The sequence below is a fragment of the Paroedura picta genome, chromosome 4, assembly GCF_049243985.1.
Source record: "Paroedura picta isolate Pp20150507F chromosome 4, Ppicta_v3.0, whole genome shotgun sequence".
Taxonomy (NCBI): domain Eukaryota; kingdom Metazoa; phylum Chordata; class Lepidosauria; order Squamata; family Gekkonidae; genus Paroedura; species Paroedura picta.
In genome coordinates, this window is record NC_135372.1 from 46,499,313 (window position 1) to 46,515,035 (window position 15,723).

At 39.5% G+C, this 15,723-nt stretch overlaps 1 protein-coding gene across 1 annotated transcript in view; it reads left to right on the plus strand.

The window, feature by feature from the left end:
* Positions 1-15,723, plus strand: part of CDC73 (cell division cycle 73) — a 108,928-nt gene that overhangs the window by 43,244 nt on the left and 49,961 nt on the right. The gene's annotated exons all lie outside the window — the stretch shown is intronic.

The window sequence follows — 15,723 nt, forward strand, 5'->3', positions numbered from 1 at the left end:
GTTGAATGAGGAAAGACTCCAAAACAGGTTATCGTCCTGTGCTCGTCGGCAATTGTCAGCTTTTATGGAAGTGGGTTGTGTGTTCTCAAACAAATGCCGTTTTGATCTGCCTGCAAATAGGACAGATGCTGCAGAACTAGTGTAGAAGCCTCATTAAAGACTTTTGCCATCTGTATGCCTATATAAATGTGATGAATAGACAGTACTAAACAGTCTCCAAAATCTGTGCACCTACTTCTAGCTTGCTCTCCTAATTTGAACATAAAATAATGCCTGGAATGTAAATGTCTCAAAAACCAATTAGAGCTAACTTGTTTAAACTTTCCCCCATCTAATACAATTGTTCCTTAAGTTTTTACTATCGCCTTCCAATCTTTAAATGTTGGCCTCTAATTTTGTTTTAATCAAGTAACCTGAGGATTAATTCTGCACAGTGTGGAACACCAAACAAAGCCAAACACATGAAATCTTTTGTTTCTGGAGACTGTTCTTACTTGGCAAAGGGCCAAGTAGTTGCTGTAATAGCAGCAGTTGGGTGAGGAGAATAAAAGATAAGATTGATATGGTCGTTTTGTCAAGTGCTGCTTGCTTGTAATATAACCTGAATACAAGAGTTTATACTTTGTTTAAAAGGTACAACTGTGCCACCTGCTGTATCTAGAACAAGTGTATCAAGATTCTTCTGAATAAGATCTCTCACTTACTTTGCAAATAAGTATCTGAAAAGGGGTGGTTCACAACCATTTCTATCAGTCTGTCTGCTCATGTATTCCTAGGTTAGTCAATGAGCATCTTACGCAAAGGAATTGTTTGTCCTGATCAGGAACCTACCTTGAACCTGCCACATAGGACCTATTTTTGTGCTTTTACTCCTACTGTAAAATGACTCAACGTATTTGTAACATTTAAACTAGGGCAGGTCAGTTGGAACACACCTTGGATGTGAAGTTGCAAAGCCCAGCACTACAGAGGCAATCCCTGTTCCCAAAAGGCTAAGTTCAATAATAGAGGGATGGCATTGTATAAAGTGTTGGACTAGGATCTTGGAAAACCAGGGTTCGAGGCCCCACTCTGCCATGGAAGCTTACTGGGTGACACTGAGCCTGCAACACTCAGCCTAATTTATTCACAGGTTTGTTTTGAGGATAAAACTGAGACAGATGTAAACTGCTTTGGGTCCCCATTGAGAAGAAAAAGATATAACTAAAGTAAGTAAAAATAAATAAATAGAATGTGAAGGAGTATAGCTAGTCTTTACCCTGCCTCCAAGCAGTACATGATTCCAGGATGAAGGAGATCATTTTTATACAGGGCAGACTTAGATTGTATTGCCAGCATGAAGTAAGAATGAAAAATACATATATAATGTATGTCTGTTTTGCATACACACACACAGTTTATTAGAAGGTACTCTAGAACGTAGAAAATATCACAGACAAGGAAGTACAGAGAAAGACATCAGAAAGACAATTGCAGAATTCATGGTAGAGAACTGAAACCCCATGCAAAGCAGATAGGCAGGAAACTAAACCACCGTCTAAAAATCAAGTGAATGCAGCTGCTTTCATATATTACTAAAAACACCTCAAAGCCAATCACATAGACTTTCTTGTGACTGTCAAAAACTGCTCCTCAAAAAAGCTGTTTTATTCTCTTCCTATAGAAGCATCAGTGGAAGTCACATTTGTCCTGTTCATATATAAAGTAGGGTATGTCTAATTTTAACATCAAAATAGGTATGCAGTGCATGTAGCCCAACCTCCTTCTCTTCCCCCCAGTCCATCACACCAGGCTGGCTTCAGCAATGAAAGTGAGCTGAGCTGGGAGAAAACTGCCTGAGGGCAATGGAAACACACTTCAGATATGCCTCACTAACCAATCTGTACCCTTGTGTGCCAGATGGCAGTCAAGCCTTGGCAAAATGGACTGTGCTGTATCGGCTGCTGAGTTGAGAATGACCACAGGCAGCTGTTTGAATCTTAAAGAAATGACCCAGAGAACCATCTTGGGTCTGTCTGGCTTATTTCTAAATTGATTAAGAGCACAGACTGTCTGTACTGTGCATGCTAAAGAAAGCAGTACTGTTACAGACACCCTGCAAATCAAACCTTCATAGAAGATTTAGCTTGTACCCTGTGCATACTTTGGAGTAGGTTCCATTAGACCTAGTGAGGCTGGCTTTTGAGTATGCTTTCTTGAGAATTGAACTGTTAAAAGGGGAGAGGTTCCCTCCTTCAAATGGATAAAGATGCCTCATATTCATCAGAATAATCCTGTTCTCCATAAGCAACCAAGGAAGTAACTGAGCTTGTTCTAATCTGTCTGGATTGTGTTCTGATATGCTTCCTCTTTAAGTATCCCCATCCTCAATGCTATTGTCCTTTGTGGTTTTGTGCGTAGTCCAGCCTTTGCCAAGAACTGGACTGGGTTGGGTAATGAACATTAGATCTTCGGGCAGGGGAGGCATGAAGAATAGCAAAACTGGGGCTACCAGAGCTATTTTTTGCACTGCAAATTTAGATGGAGCAAATTATCCCAGATTAGTGGTTAGAACATGATGATCTGCTTTCATCTTTAAACAGTTCCTCCAACATAGAGCTGAATCACTAAAGGAATGCTTATTTGCCTTTGAGTTGCACTGATGGATTTGAAATATTTTAATGCAATAAATAGATCTTTTGCTTTTTTTGCTGTAGGGGTTGGGTTTGTTATTACTCTGGTCACGTTTTTATGATTCCATGATGTCTAAATGTATATGAAATTTAGTATGCTTTTTGTTTGGATAATTCAAAGCCAAAGAAAACATGAATTATTATTAACTCACACTTCAGATGTATTTCGTTAGTTTTTTTTAGCTCTTCACTGAAAGTAAGAGACTTCTAATCTTCTTATCATTAATGAACCTGTGTAGAACTTTTCACAACTCAGTTACAACAGATAGTGATGGGTGGATATTTTTCAAATAACATTAACAAAAATAAGCTGTATGGCAAGATCTTTATCAAAGTTTTATCTAAACGTAATGAACATTTTTTCTTGCCAAATGAGAATTATTTTCTCTGGTTAGCAGTATTATGTATGCACTGTGGTCCATTCTCTTGGAAGCTCGCTTTGGCCCATTATGCACGGGCCATAATGCCCACACTGGCGATGGCAGCGCTTGGGCGAAAATCCCTGATAATGTTTGCCGGAGGTGCGTCCCGGCCCAGGGCTACGGAAGGCCTGCGTTAAGCAAACGTAGGAACTTCCGCAGCTTCCTGGGTATGCCGAGGGCCGGCAGGGGCTGAGGAGGGCCGGCGCTGTGCATAATCGCCAGCACCGGGTCTTTCGGCCCGAACTGCGGGACACCGCGCGCCCCTGCGGGCTCCGTGGAGCCGCGGAACTGGCAGGGGTGACCCCCTGCTCCCACCAGTGCGTGTGGAGGGGGCCTGGCCCCCTACTCCCCCCAGCCCCTCCCCACCTCCTCCCCCCACCGCTTCGCTTACGTCGGCCAGTAGCGATCCAGCCCTCCTGGGATCGGCGGGGCATGATGCCCCATGGCAATGGCACGGCGGCAGCACAGGGTAGTTGCCGCCGTGCATAAAAGGTATTTGTTTCTCTGTTTTAGACCTTCCTTAAAAGCTTGTCAGTGGTAGCAATGGAGCAAGCAGCACACAGTATACTTTTGTTAATCCTCTGTGCATTGCGCAACCTTTATTGCATTATACAAGTGATGTATCTCATCTCATATCTTACCTTTCTATAGCTTGATTTCCTTGGATTCAATTACGGAGTGTCTGGTTTTGTTTTTGTTTTGTTTTTTGCATTAGAATGTTTATTTATTTTTTTAAAAAACATCATTTCCTGAATTTTTTATTTTATTTATATATTTTTAGATTTATATACCACTGCTCCCCAGCAGGTCTCATGGCGGTTTACATAATAAAATATTTAAAATACAATAAAACCCCCATAATTTACCCAATTAACAGTATAAAACAATATAACAGGCAGCAGTGGACATCTTCTATAATCCATTCTAATCCCATCTTGTTCAGCCTGAGGCCCTACCATCCCTCCAGTGAGAGAGGGAGCTGGTCCCTAAATTGTAGTGTCCTTCAGAACTTAGAGGATATTCTAAAGGTAGTTTTCTTCTAGATGGGAAGGATTTATTTTTTAAGTTGATTTCTGTTCTTTTATAAGACCCACAGGTTGCGAAGTCCTAAAACTCAGAGCAGGCCATGTTAGCTTGCAGTTAGCTTTCAGCAAGCCTACGGGTTGGGTCATTAATAAGCACCTTTTTCACAGATAAAGAACTTGGGCAAGAAAATTGAGCTAAGCAAAGGCTCACCATTTACGGTGGTAGTTGATCTAGGTACTTGAAATTTCCAAGAGCCATTCTTATGGACACATGGCGGTCATATGAATTACTGGGCATACATTTGATGTGTTTGAAGTTCTTATTCTAAAATAGCGAAGAGACCAAATGAAAACCCAATTGGATGGATGCCATGTGATTGCATAGGCTTTCCCTTGAAGGTGACAGTTCCAAGATGGAGAATGTGAACAATTCGATTGAAATTTGAACAGATAACATTGGGCAGCCTTCAGACATAAATTGCAATTACAAAATGGTTAGTAAAAATAAGACATCTGCCTTCTTGTCTTGTAACATTGAAGTGATGAAAAGTAGTTTTTCTTGTATAGGAACTACAAGAAAATGTGTGCATTGCCATGGTTGGGAGGTTAATTGTGCACCATCCACTTGTTGTCTTATGATTATTGGGCAAATTCAAATCTGTGAATCGGACAGAAATGGCATCAAACCTTGTTCATTTTGCTTTGAAAGCCACCATTTAGCATGTATGAGATATTTAATGATGATGTTAGCCATTCAGCTGTGTCTGACTTTTGGCTATCCTATGGGCCAGCTGTCACTGCGTTTTTCAATCTTGCATCACTATTTAATAGGCAATGTTTTCTTATGACTTTATTGTGTTGCGTTCCTTAACATTTGCTTTCTTCCTGAGCCCTGGAGAAGAGTTGGTTAGAAATCAAACTAAATGCAAGGAATGTTTATTCTTCAGAGAGTTGACTGAGAAGCAGATTGTCAAATGCAGTTCAGGATATCAATTTAGACCTTCTTCAAACACAATAGGTGTAGTAAGCTAAGAAAATATGAGTACTCAAATCTTTTATCTTAGAGAAAATAAAAGGTCGTATGGTCACTTTTTCCTCCTGAAGTGACTTTTTTGCAGTCATTTTTATGATAGCCTCCAGTTAAAGGCAAGTGGTAATATTTTCAAAAGGAGAGGAAAGATTGTGACATTTTTCATTCCCCTGCCAAGCAATGTTATACCGCCATTGTAAATCTAGACAGATTAACCATGGACACCTATTGACCAGAGCCTGGTGAGTTCAGAGTTGAAGATGTTTGGAAAGGTTTACAATGAAGCATAACTATGGATGAAGACCTCTTATTAAGCTTACCTTGATGCACTTAGGAAAAATTACCATGTCCTTCATATTTAATTTAGGAAATCAGCATTTTTGTCAACATCAAGCTATGGGTGCTGCTTTAAACTTCATTGAGGAAGACAGGGCACTAATGAAGCTTTCTGACAGCTTAGTCCTAATATAAAGAACAAGGGAAGAGATTCTGTGCATAACAAGTCCTTCATTCATTTCTTCAGGAGTGTGTTAAATTAATTCAGTCTTCCCAGTCTTTTTTCCTTGTCTCCTTATGGATAGAATTCTGTAAATTCCATATTATGTAGCATGATAGTTCTAGTGTATTATCTGTTCTGCCAGGCTTTGCATTTGCTTGTACAAGCTGTATAAAATTACTGTAAACACGTCTCTTAAAACGGGGAAAGTAGCCCCGCAATTAAGTTGAAAGGATGGTGCTGAAAAATGTGTAAGATGCGTGGTTATAACAGCAACTCGCAACGTAAGCACACATAATTTGCATAATCAATCAAAATGTCTATCTTCATTCTCTCAAGTGTTGTGTAACTAAAGATGAGAACGCAAAAGCAAGCAGAATGTTCCGATTTTCTCAGGGGTTTCTTTTGTATGTAGCTGCTGGAACCCCTGACCTATATGCTGAGCAGTTGTTATACTTCCTACTAAGAGGTTTCTTGTGCTATTTATTTTGAGAAAGATGATGCTCTCCAGAACAATGTGGTTGTAGAAGGGTTATGAAAGAGAAAGCCAGTGGTATCTCAGAAGATTGTAGGAGGATTGCCATGGTCATAGCCAATTCCTGTTCAGTAAAGAGATTACCCACTGACCTTGGTAGCCTGATCTCTTCAGCTCTTGGAATCTTACAGTATCAGACCTGGTCAATATTGGGATGGAAGGACTACCAAGGAATTCCAGGGTTGCGGTGTGGAGGCATGCAATGGCAGACCACATCTGCTAGTCTCTTGCCTTGAAAAATTTGACAGTAAAAAAAAGAAGTAGAAGAAGAATGGGGGGGTATATCTGCTGAAGGCCATAATGGAAATTTCATTGGAAAAAATCAAGTAGGTATGCTGTGGTGAGCAGAAAAAAATTGTGTTATAAACTATTAGGAAAGGAGGTAAAAATGAAGTTGCCACCACCATATGCAAATGTCCCAAACAGGAAGAACAGGCCTAACCTTCTGTCTCCATGCAATCCCCAGGTGGTCTTCATGGGGCGAAAGCACCAGAACACTCATGCCTGCTCTTGCTCCCTGTGTAATGAGTGCCCATGTGATTGAGACACCTGCAGAGATCTGATGACAATAAAAAAAATCTGGAATGTGGCCACATTTTGACTACTATGTACTCTTGATTGCTCATTCTAAAGGAAAAGAGTTGGAAAAGTGTAGAAAAGGGAAACTAAAATGAACAGAGTTGAAGCATTTTTCTAATCAGTTAAGAGGGGGGACCGCTTAGGTTTTTTTGATACAGTATGTAAAATTATGAACAAATATACCCAGATGTAATAGTAATGAGTAGAGGAAGGTGAGGAAATCAACCGTGTATTAAAGCAGTAAAAGCAAAATTCCAATCAATGCTTCAGAACCTCTAATAGATCCCATGTGTTTGGCATTAGTACTGTGTAATTTTAGTTTGCCTGAAGGCTGCTGTTTCTTTTTGTGGACATAAATTGTGCCCATAAAGTTTGCACTGCTTAACAGTTTTTTTCCTAACAGTCTGGTTTACATAGCATAACACAATGTATTAAGAACCTGTCCTATAGGGAGTTGGCTTGTTAAGCAGCATATTACAGAGGTCACAAATGCCCCATGATGGGCTTTTGGTCAAGTGCCTTTCGCTCCCTATTTCAAGTGGCAACAACTGAAGGACTAAAGCAGCAGCCAACTGTTTTTATTTTTGGCTTTTTTCATTGCAAAACCATAATTTATTTCCCCATATTTTTCTTGTCTTTTGTTCATCTACTTCTCCAGTTAGTCCGTTGCCAGAGTACAAAAAGGCCTTGTCTGCTTTGAAAAATTAGAGGAGTGATTAGTGTTTTTCAGCTTCTTGTATTTTGCTTTGTTTAATTTCACTGCAGTTGTGTTTGCTGGTTTGTTTTAATAGGTGGACTGTGTGTGTGTTGAGGTGTGTGTATGTTGCATTCCATAAAACTGACCTCAGGAATAAAGCAAGGCAAAAGCGCTGTGTTTATTTTGATTTTAAAAAGGAAGCAGCTATCTCAACCGGATTTAACTGGAAGTCATGCCAGCCTGCATTGGGCGCTGCATAGGGGCACTAAAAGCTTCCCCAAAGCTTTTCACACAGTTTGACAGTGATTTGAGATTCCCTTAAAACTATCAGCTTTCCTAACCAATGTCACCACCTAGATTCCCTTGGCTGCAGCATTGAGATGTCTTCCCAGGTCAGTAATGACTGCTTTTGGTGGCTTAGTGAAATACGGAGCTGGTTGTTACCAGCCTATAGGTAATACCCAGTCCTAAAGTTATGGCCAGTCTCATTGTGTGGTTTAACACAGATATTAATAGCCTACGTGAAAAGATAGGACCTTCAGTCATTCTACATGTTGACGCTTAAGAAACTAAGTCTGTCTGACAACCTCTCCTGTATCCCATCAAAAACTATAAGCAGCTCTAATAATTAGCAGAGGAACATTGTGGTTATCTACATGCGAAGAGAGATTGTCCACCAGTACAACTTATTCAGTATCTGGCCAGGAGCTGGTCATAAACCCAGTATGAAAGTAGTTACGGGCAAGGAAAAGCTGGATTTTTCTTCCTGTTACCATCTGTTCAATCACCTTGTTCAAAAAATGCAAACTTGAAAGCAGCTTATAATTACCTGGACATTTTTTTGGTGAAGCAGGCTTTGATAATATTACCAGTATGTCTGCATTTGTCCCATCAAAACACCATTCTTCCCACTCTTGTACCACCCTAATTATATTCATGTGTTTACAAAAGTCCATTCACCAGTTTATAGCAGATATCAATAAAAAATGACATAATATCCAAAGAACCCACGCCATATTGTCTTACCGGCCTGTCCCCCAGAACAGAGGGTTATGGAATGCTGGAATGCCTTGCTAGAAATACACGCCTTCCCTTCCCACCTCCCTATTTTCTTCAGCCAGCCCGTAATAACCATACTGCTCGTTTAATGAAGTTTTGCTAAGAACCCAACAATGGAAAAAAAACTTAGGTTAGTACCTGGGCTTTCTGCATGAAGAGATGATCAGCAGACTAACTGGGCAGGGTTAATAAACGTCTGGTCTCTATCTGACTAAACCAGGTTGATGTGACACTAGTTTATATAGTTTATGTTATCTGATGCAGACATATTTAACCCTTATGTAGTTGACTGTGTCGTAGTCTTGTTTAGCTTCATTTAGTGATATGCTAGATTTCTTCCTAAAAGTGTCCAATGTTGTAAGCCAATGAAGAAAATCAGTATGATTGTATTTCAGCTCGAATGTGTGTTTGACTATACACTCACTAATGAAAATTGAGTTTGCCCTTTCAGAATCTTTGTATGCTCCATAAAGGGCATTTTTGAGTTGTCTGGATAAACAGTGGTGAAGGGACTGGCAATTTTAGTAGATTGTTGTATCGAAAAGGACTGAGCCAGAGGACCATTACTAATTCCCCTATTTTAATAGAATGTGATTAACATCATTTTGTACATTGTTTGAATCTGCCAAAATCATTTGTGCCAACCATGGTGCTTGATTCAGTGACATCAAAACCAGAATTGATCAAATCCTTCAGGAGAATTCAGCTGCTAGTTTAATTTTATCGGGATGTCAAAATACATTTCCATCCTAATATTAGGTCCGTTGGTTGGATGCTATGCATACATTTGTGTATAGGCAGAAGAACTCATGATTTCACACTTTCACTGCAATTAGAGGTTTGTAGTCTTTAAACCATGTAAGTATTGAAATGTTAGCCTGGAGCAAGTCACTAGGAGAAAGTGATAAATTATGAGATAGATGTTTTGTAGAAAATAGTTTTAAAGGTAATAGAGCATGGATAATGAGCACTGCATTAGGACAAAGGAGAAAGAAGATTTTATTGTTTTAGGGGGTTTTATGGGGGGTTTATTGTTGTGACCCGCCAGGAGCCTTGTGGGAGTGGCGGGCTATAAGTCAAATAAATAAATAAATAAATATTAAGGTTTTGGGTATGAATGTGCATGGCAGTTCAGGAAAAAAAATCTTTCCAGATCTTACTAAGCTGGCTACAGCTTTAATAATCAGGGCTATTTGCAAAATTCTTACATATGTGCAGCTGTTTCTTTCTACCTGGTGGTGTTCCGTGTCCTTAACTTTCAGAAATCAATTTGAGAAGTGCTAGAATATGCAACAGGAATTAGGGGGTGATTAGAAAGCCTGAAAGCATTTTTTGTGACATGGTCACAACCCTGTAGATTCCTACTTACAATTTTAGCAGTAACATGGAACACATTTCTTACCACCACCCTTCAAACAAATAAAATTCCTTGGTGACAGGTGGCTGTTCTGTAGCAGTTTGTTCCAGAGAGATTTGAGTTACAGCTTCAGGGTAATATTTCACGCTGTCCTTTGGAGTTTGTTCTGTAATTAATGTTTGATGTAAAACATGGCTTCCTTATAGATTGCATGGCATTTTTAGAGTAGGATTCATATACATTATAAAGGTTTGCACAATTTTGATTACATTTTAGAAAGGAAGATAAAAATAAGTAATAAAATTATTTTAGTATAAAATTGTTATAATGTATGCAAACCTCCCTCGTTGTACAGATGTTAAATTTTAGGTACAAATATACCCATTATTAATAGGTCCTAAGATGTTTTCAGGGTAATGTGTGACCTGTTCACTGCAGTCTTGGCTTTACATTCTTGTCTGGAAGCTATGCATGTATTATGTTTGTAATGACCAAAGTGTGTATAAAATGTGATCTTACGTTTTTGTGCAGGGTCATTCCCCTCCAATCCAATTTCAGTTGTAGTCATGCAGAATTTAGAAAATCACATAGTCTTTTAGCAGACAGTGACAGAAGAAATATTAAGGAACAAGCAATTTTGGAAAAATCTGATGGTCCCATGCATACTGTTCATTGTTTATTTATTATTTATATACCACCCTCCCCAAAGGCTCAGGGTGGTTCACATAAAACAGAAACAATACAGGTAACTTATTTTTACGATAATAAATTGATAACAACAAACAACATAAAACAGTAGAAAAATATAGAGAACAGTTATTAATTTTAAAGCTGCTGATCACATTTTAGCATTCCCTTATCTTGATTTTTAAAGATCAACTCGTTTTCAAAGAATGTGAACGTAGCCTCGTTGCAATAGTCCTTACATTTAATCCTGAGAGATATGGTGTTGTAGCCATATGCTCAAATCATCCTATAGAAATGAGTTCCTAGACATTATAAATTACTGTGCATGAGATCAATTGGTCACACAGATAACCAGAGTATTACTGATCTTGGATTTTGTTCTGAGTAGGGCTTGAGGCCTCGTGCAGGGTTGTTTAACCAACTGGGAACAATAACCACAATGCTGTTAAGTCCAGCATTCACATCAATGGAAAAATACCTCTGAATTCCTTTACAGAAACTCCCCAGTTTCTACAACAGCCTTTTAAAAGTGGTGTGGGTTAAAGACATCCTCCCAAGGATGATGGGAACAATTTTGGGGCCCTGCAGTCCAAACCCAGGAGCACATGGTTTTAGAAGAGAACCTTTACAAAAATGAAGGAACTGGTTAGCTGAAAGGGAGACTCAAAGTTAAATCTCTAGAAGATGTCTGAAAGCTCTTTAATGCCTCATGAAGCCCAAATAGAATGAATTTCTTCTGTTAGGAAAGGAACATCCAAGTTTGAAAGGATGCCTGTATGGTTAACAACCCAAGTTAAGGAAGGCATAAAAGAAAAAAAAAGTAGTAGTACTGTTTCAGTGAAGTGAACACAGCGTCTGGCGTTATCATACACAGAAGTGTATGATAACACGCAAGTGAACAGAAAATTTGGGGAGAAGATTGCTAAAAGCATCAGTGCAAACAAGCATTTTTAAGAGTGTGTCTGGAGCAGGAAACTAACTGAAGAGGCAGTTGGGCCTTTGGATGACTGAGGAATAAAAGGTTTGCTAAAGGAAGATGGAGAGATTGCAGAGATGTTCAATTAAATTTTTGCTGCTTTGTTTGCCATGGAAAATATGTGGTGTTGATTTGCTAATTGGTATCTGTACCTTATTTCTTTATTCAGAATATGTCTGTACTGACTTTTCGGAGTTTTGCTTGAGGTGGCTGACAAAAACAACAGGATGACTTGTCAGTAAAATCAACCAGAAAACTGGAGAATGAGTAGCAAATGTTACACATGGGGTCCAGAGGGAATCAGGAAATTGTGACATCTGTCCCAAAGCAAATTAGAAACTGTAGTCAAAGGTAATTATTAAGCATATAGATAGAAGAAGGGATCTGTTTTTTTTATTCCACTTTTAATTACCCTCCTCACAACAAACACCCTGTTAGGCAGGTGGGGCTGAGAGAGCTCTAAGAGAACAGCTTTAAGAGAGCTGTGAGTAGCCCAAGGTCACCCAACTAATTGTATGTGGAGGAGTGGGAAATCCAACCCAGTCCTCCAGATTAGAGTCCATTGTTTAATAACTGCACCACGCTGAAACAAGTCTGCTGAGTAAAAATCAGCACGACTTCTGCAAAGGGAAGTCTTCCCTTGCAAACCTTTTGGAGTTCTTTTAAGAATGTTAACAAACATAGGGATGATTGTGATTTGGTGGACGTTATGTACTTGAACTTTCAAGAGGCTCTTGACAGGGTATCTCACCAAAGATTTCTGAGTACATTTAAGCAGTCATAGAATACAGGGACAGTTCCTGTGGATTAAAAATTGGTTAAATGACTGGAAGCAGAAAATAGAAATAAAACGACAGCTCTCACAGTGGAAGGAGGTAAGCAGTGGAGTTCCATAAGGGTTTGTATTGGGGCCTGTGCTGTTTAATTGAATATCTGGAGCAGGGATTGAGTAGTGTGGTGGCCAAGTCTGCATATCAAAAACAAAATTTTAAAGGAAACAGGATGTATAGTACAGCACTGTAACTCTTACGGAGGTAATTTATTCCACATTGTTTATTTGTTTGTTTGTTTGTTTAGATTTTTATACCACCCTTCCCTACAACTCTGGGTGGTATAATCTTTTCCCAAATTGATGGTCATGAAAAGACTATGATAAAAGCCTTTATTTCTGCTTCAGCTATTTGCTCAAGCCTTTGATAAACAAAAACTGAGGAACAGCATGGGGAAAAAGGACACTTCCTCAAGACATTCCCCTCCACATGCCACCCTCACTTGTAGTGCTTTGCAGGGAGAGATCTCTTTTATCTTCCTCTCTTCCCCTGTAATTTAATTCAGAGTTTGCTTGCTTCCAGGATTTAACCCAAAAATGTGTGATAGGCATTGAGTGTCAGTGAAACTCCCCCTATCCCCAGGCAGGAAGGTGGTCATGAATAATTTTGCATGACTCTGTACAAAAGTAGGTTCCAAGCTCTCTGCTTTGAAAGCAGCTGCAGTTTTTGTGTGACACAAAAAGGACACTAAGGATTAGCGTCCTTTTCAAAGCAGGAGGCTTCTTGGGAGAAATTACTTGGGCAATAGTTGATGAGTGTTCAGTCATCACAGAAACAAACATATCAAATTGATCTTTATTTTAATAAAAATAGATTGTGATAAGACATCTGCTTTGCATGCATACAGTTCTGGCCTCTCTAGGCATCTCCAAGTTAAAATTTGCTAGGTGGTGTGCAGGAGATCTCTGACACCTTAGAGAGCTACCACCAATCAGAGCTGACAATACTGATTTTGATAACCAGTGATTTGCCTCAGTATAAGACTGATTGAACTGTTTTGGAAGTTTCAGTTTATTCTGTGGATATACCATTTCTGGAGTTATATAAGGGAAAGACATAGTATAAACATACAGTGAGGGAGCTTTTGTGAAGTTGTACAATTTTCGGGGTTGGGGGCAGGATCCACACTCTTTTTTATTCATTGGTTCAGTTGTAATGTTTTCCATGGTCAAGAAACTATAAGATCTGAGGACAGTATTTTTTTTTAGGTGCCTTCAATGCAAAACTTCCTAAAGCAGTTCATTTGGGAGTTGTGGTGTTTTGTTTTGTTTTGTTTTTGTTTTTAATATAGCAGATTTGTTTTAAAGGCATTCATGGCTGCTCTGTTAAAACAACTCCCACTGGAGCCTAAGGGGAATGGTTAACATGCTGCAGTTTTGAGTTACAGATCAGTTAGCTCCTGAAGTCAACTGTAGCCCTACCATCATTCAGATAGCGTTATCGTGAAGCTGTCAGATATTAAATACTTAGGAGAAAGCTCTTATAACTGTTGCCATGGTGATAGCATGAAGGCAACAGGGTACTCTTCATCTATATCCGTGTTTGGTTGACTCCTTTTATAGCCATTTAACTGTGAAAGGATGGTAACATTTGGTAGTCAGGTTACATATCTTTGAGATGCACCTCTAAAAATTAGGGCTGCCATTAACATTTACCTATAAATGAAAATGTACTTCAACATTAGTTACAGCAAGTCTCATATCTTCTTTTGAATAATAAGAGTTGGTTTTTATATACCGCTTTTCTCTACCCGGAGTCTCAAAGTGGCTTACCATCCCTTTCCTCTCCCCGCAATAGACATCCTGTGAGGTGTTTGAGGCTGAGGGAGCCCTGATATTACTGCTCGGTCATGAGCCAGTGAGTCTTTTCCTCCATATACCACTCCACAGTGGAGCTGGTCAGTAATAATATATTTTTATCTGCCCTTCCATATTATTCAAGATGGTTGACAAAAACTTTTACAATTATTACAAATGCCCCGCCAACTAAAATTTCCAGACAGGGGGGTCATTTATGCATTTCCTCCATTTCCATTACTTATAAAAGTAATAGAGAAAGCCAGGAGAAAATGATCAAATATGATCTTAGTGGTTCATTTCTGGCTCCATAGGTCTGGTTTTGAATTCTCATGGGTCTTTCCCAAATACAGTACCTACCCTTGGCCAAGCAGCCAGATTTCCTCAATTTCAATCATAAACTGCCCTGAGCCCTCGGGGAGGGCGGTATATAAATATAATAATAAAATAAATAAGTTCCATCCCTACCTAGATTGCTTTTCCTTGATGGTTTGGAGCAGCCTTTTTCAAACTTTTGACTATGGAGGAGCCCCTGAAATAATTTTTCAGACTTTGAGGACCCCTGGATGGGATATCAGCTGGCTACACCTCCCTGTCCCTCTCCCAGAAGTGATATGTCACCAGAAGTGACATCACCACCTTTGTTAACAGGCAGGTTCAAGGAAGACTCGGGTGGAGTCAAAAGGTGGTTGAAGGCATGAGTAGGTATGCAGGCTTTGCCCACTTCAGGTGTGAAAGCCACATGAGAACTCACTCATGTTCGGGAGGGGTGGAGCAATGAAAGTGATTGGTTCTCTAACTTGTGGCCATGTCCATTAAGGCAGGAGGAGAAAGGCTGCAGACATGCGAAAGTCCAGAGACCCCTGGTTGGGAATCCCTGGTATGGAGACTTTATATAGAGATTTAATATTCTCATAGGAGGTTAATGATATACTTCTGCACATGCGCAAACTGAATACTAGAAGGTCCTATATGTATAAATAGAAGCAGTTCTTCTCTTTAGTGCCAAGAAAGAGTTCTCTTCTAGTTACTACTCCTGAGGAATAAGGCAGTGTTTCCTCCCCCCCCCCCCCAACATTTGGCTGCTATCTCTTGTTACCATAGGGGGATTAATGGGATTTGGCTTTCTCCCATCACTTACCCAAAAGATTTCTGAAAGGTTTATGTAATCTTTGTCTGCCTAGGCACCCATTGGTTCCCCAGTGGGTTCTTTTGGTTGTGCTAATGCAGTTGATGTGTAAACCATTTGAGCCTCTTACCACATGTTCACTGGCTAAACTTGGTAAGAAAGTATGCTTTCTCTTCACTGTAACATCAGCCAGAAGGGTAAGTGAGTTAACAGCCCTTCAAATGGGCTTACCCCATTTCTCAAGATTTTTCCTGAGAGGGTAGTTCTGCCTTAGGATTCTTCCAAAAGTAGTTTCTAGGCTTCACTTATCCCTGAATATTTTACCCATTTTTCCCTACACCACATTCAGAGAAGGAGTTATATTCCTTAGATGTTAGAAAGGTGTTATTTTACCGTAAAAGAACACTGGAATTATGTAGGGAGAAAGTTTTAC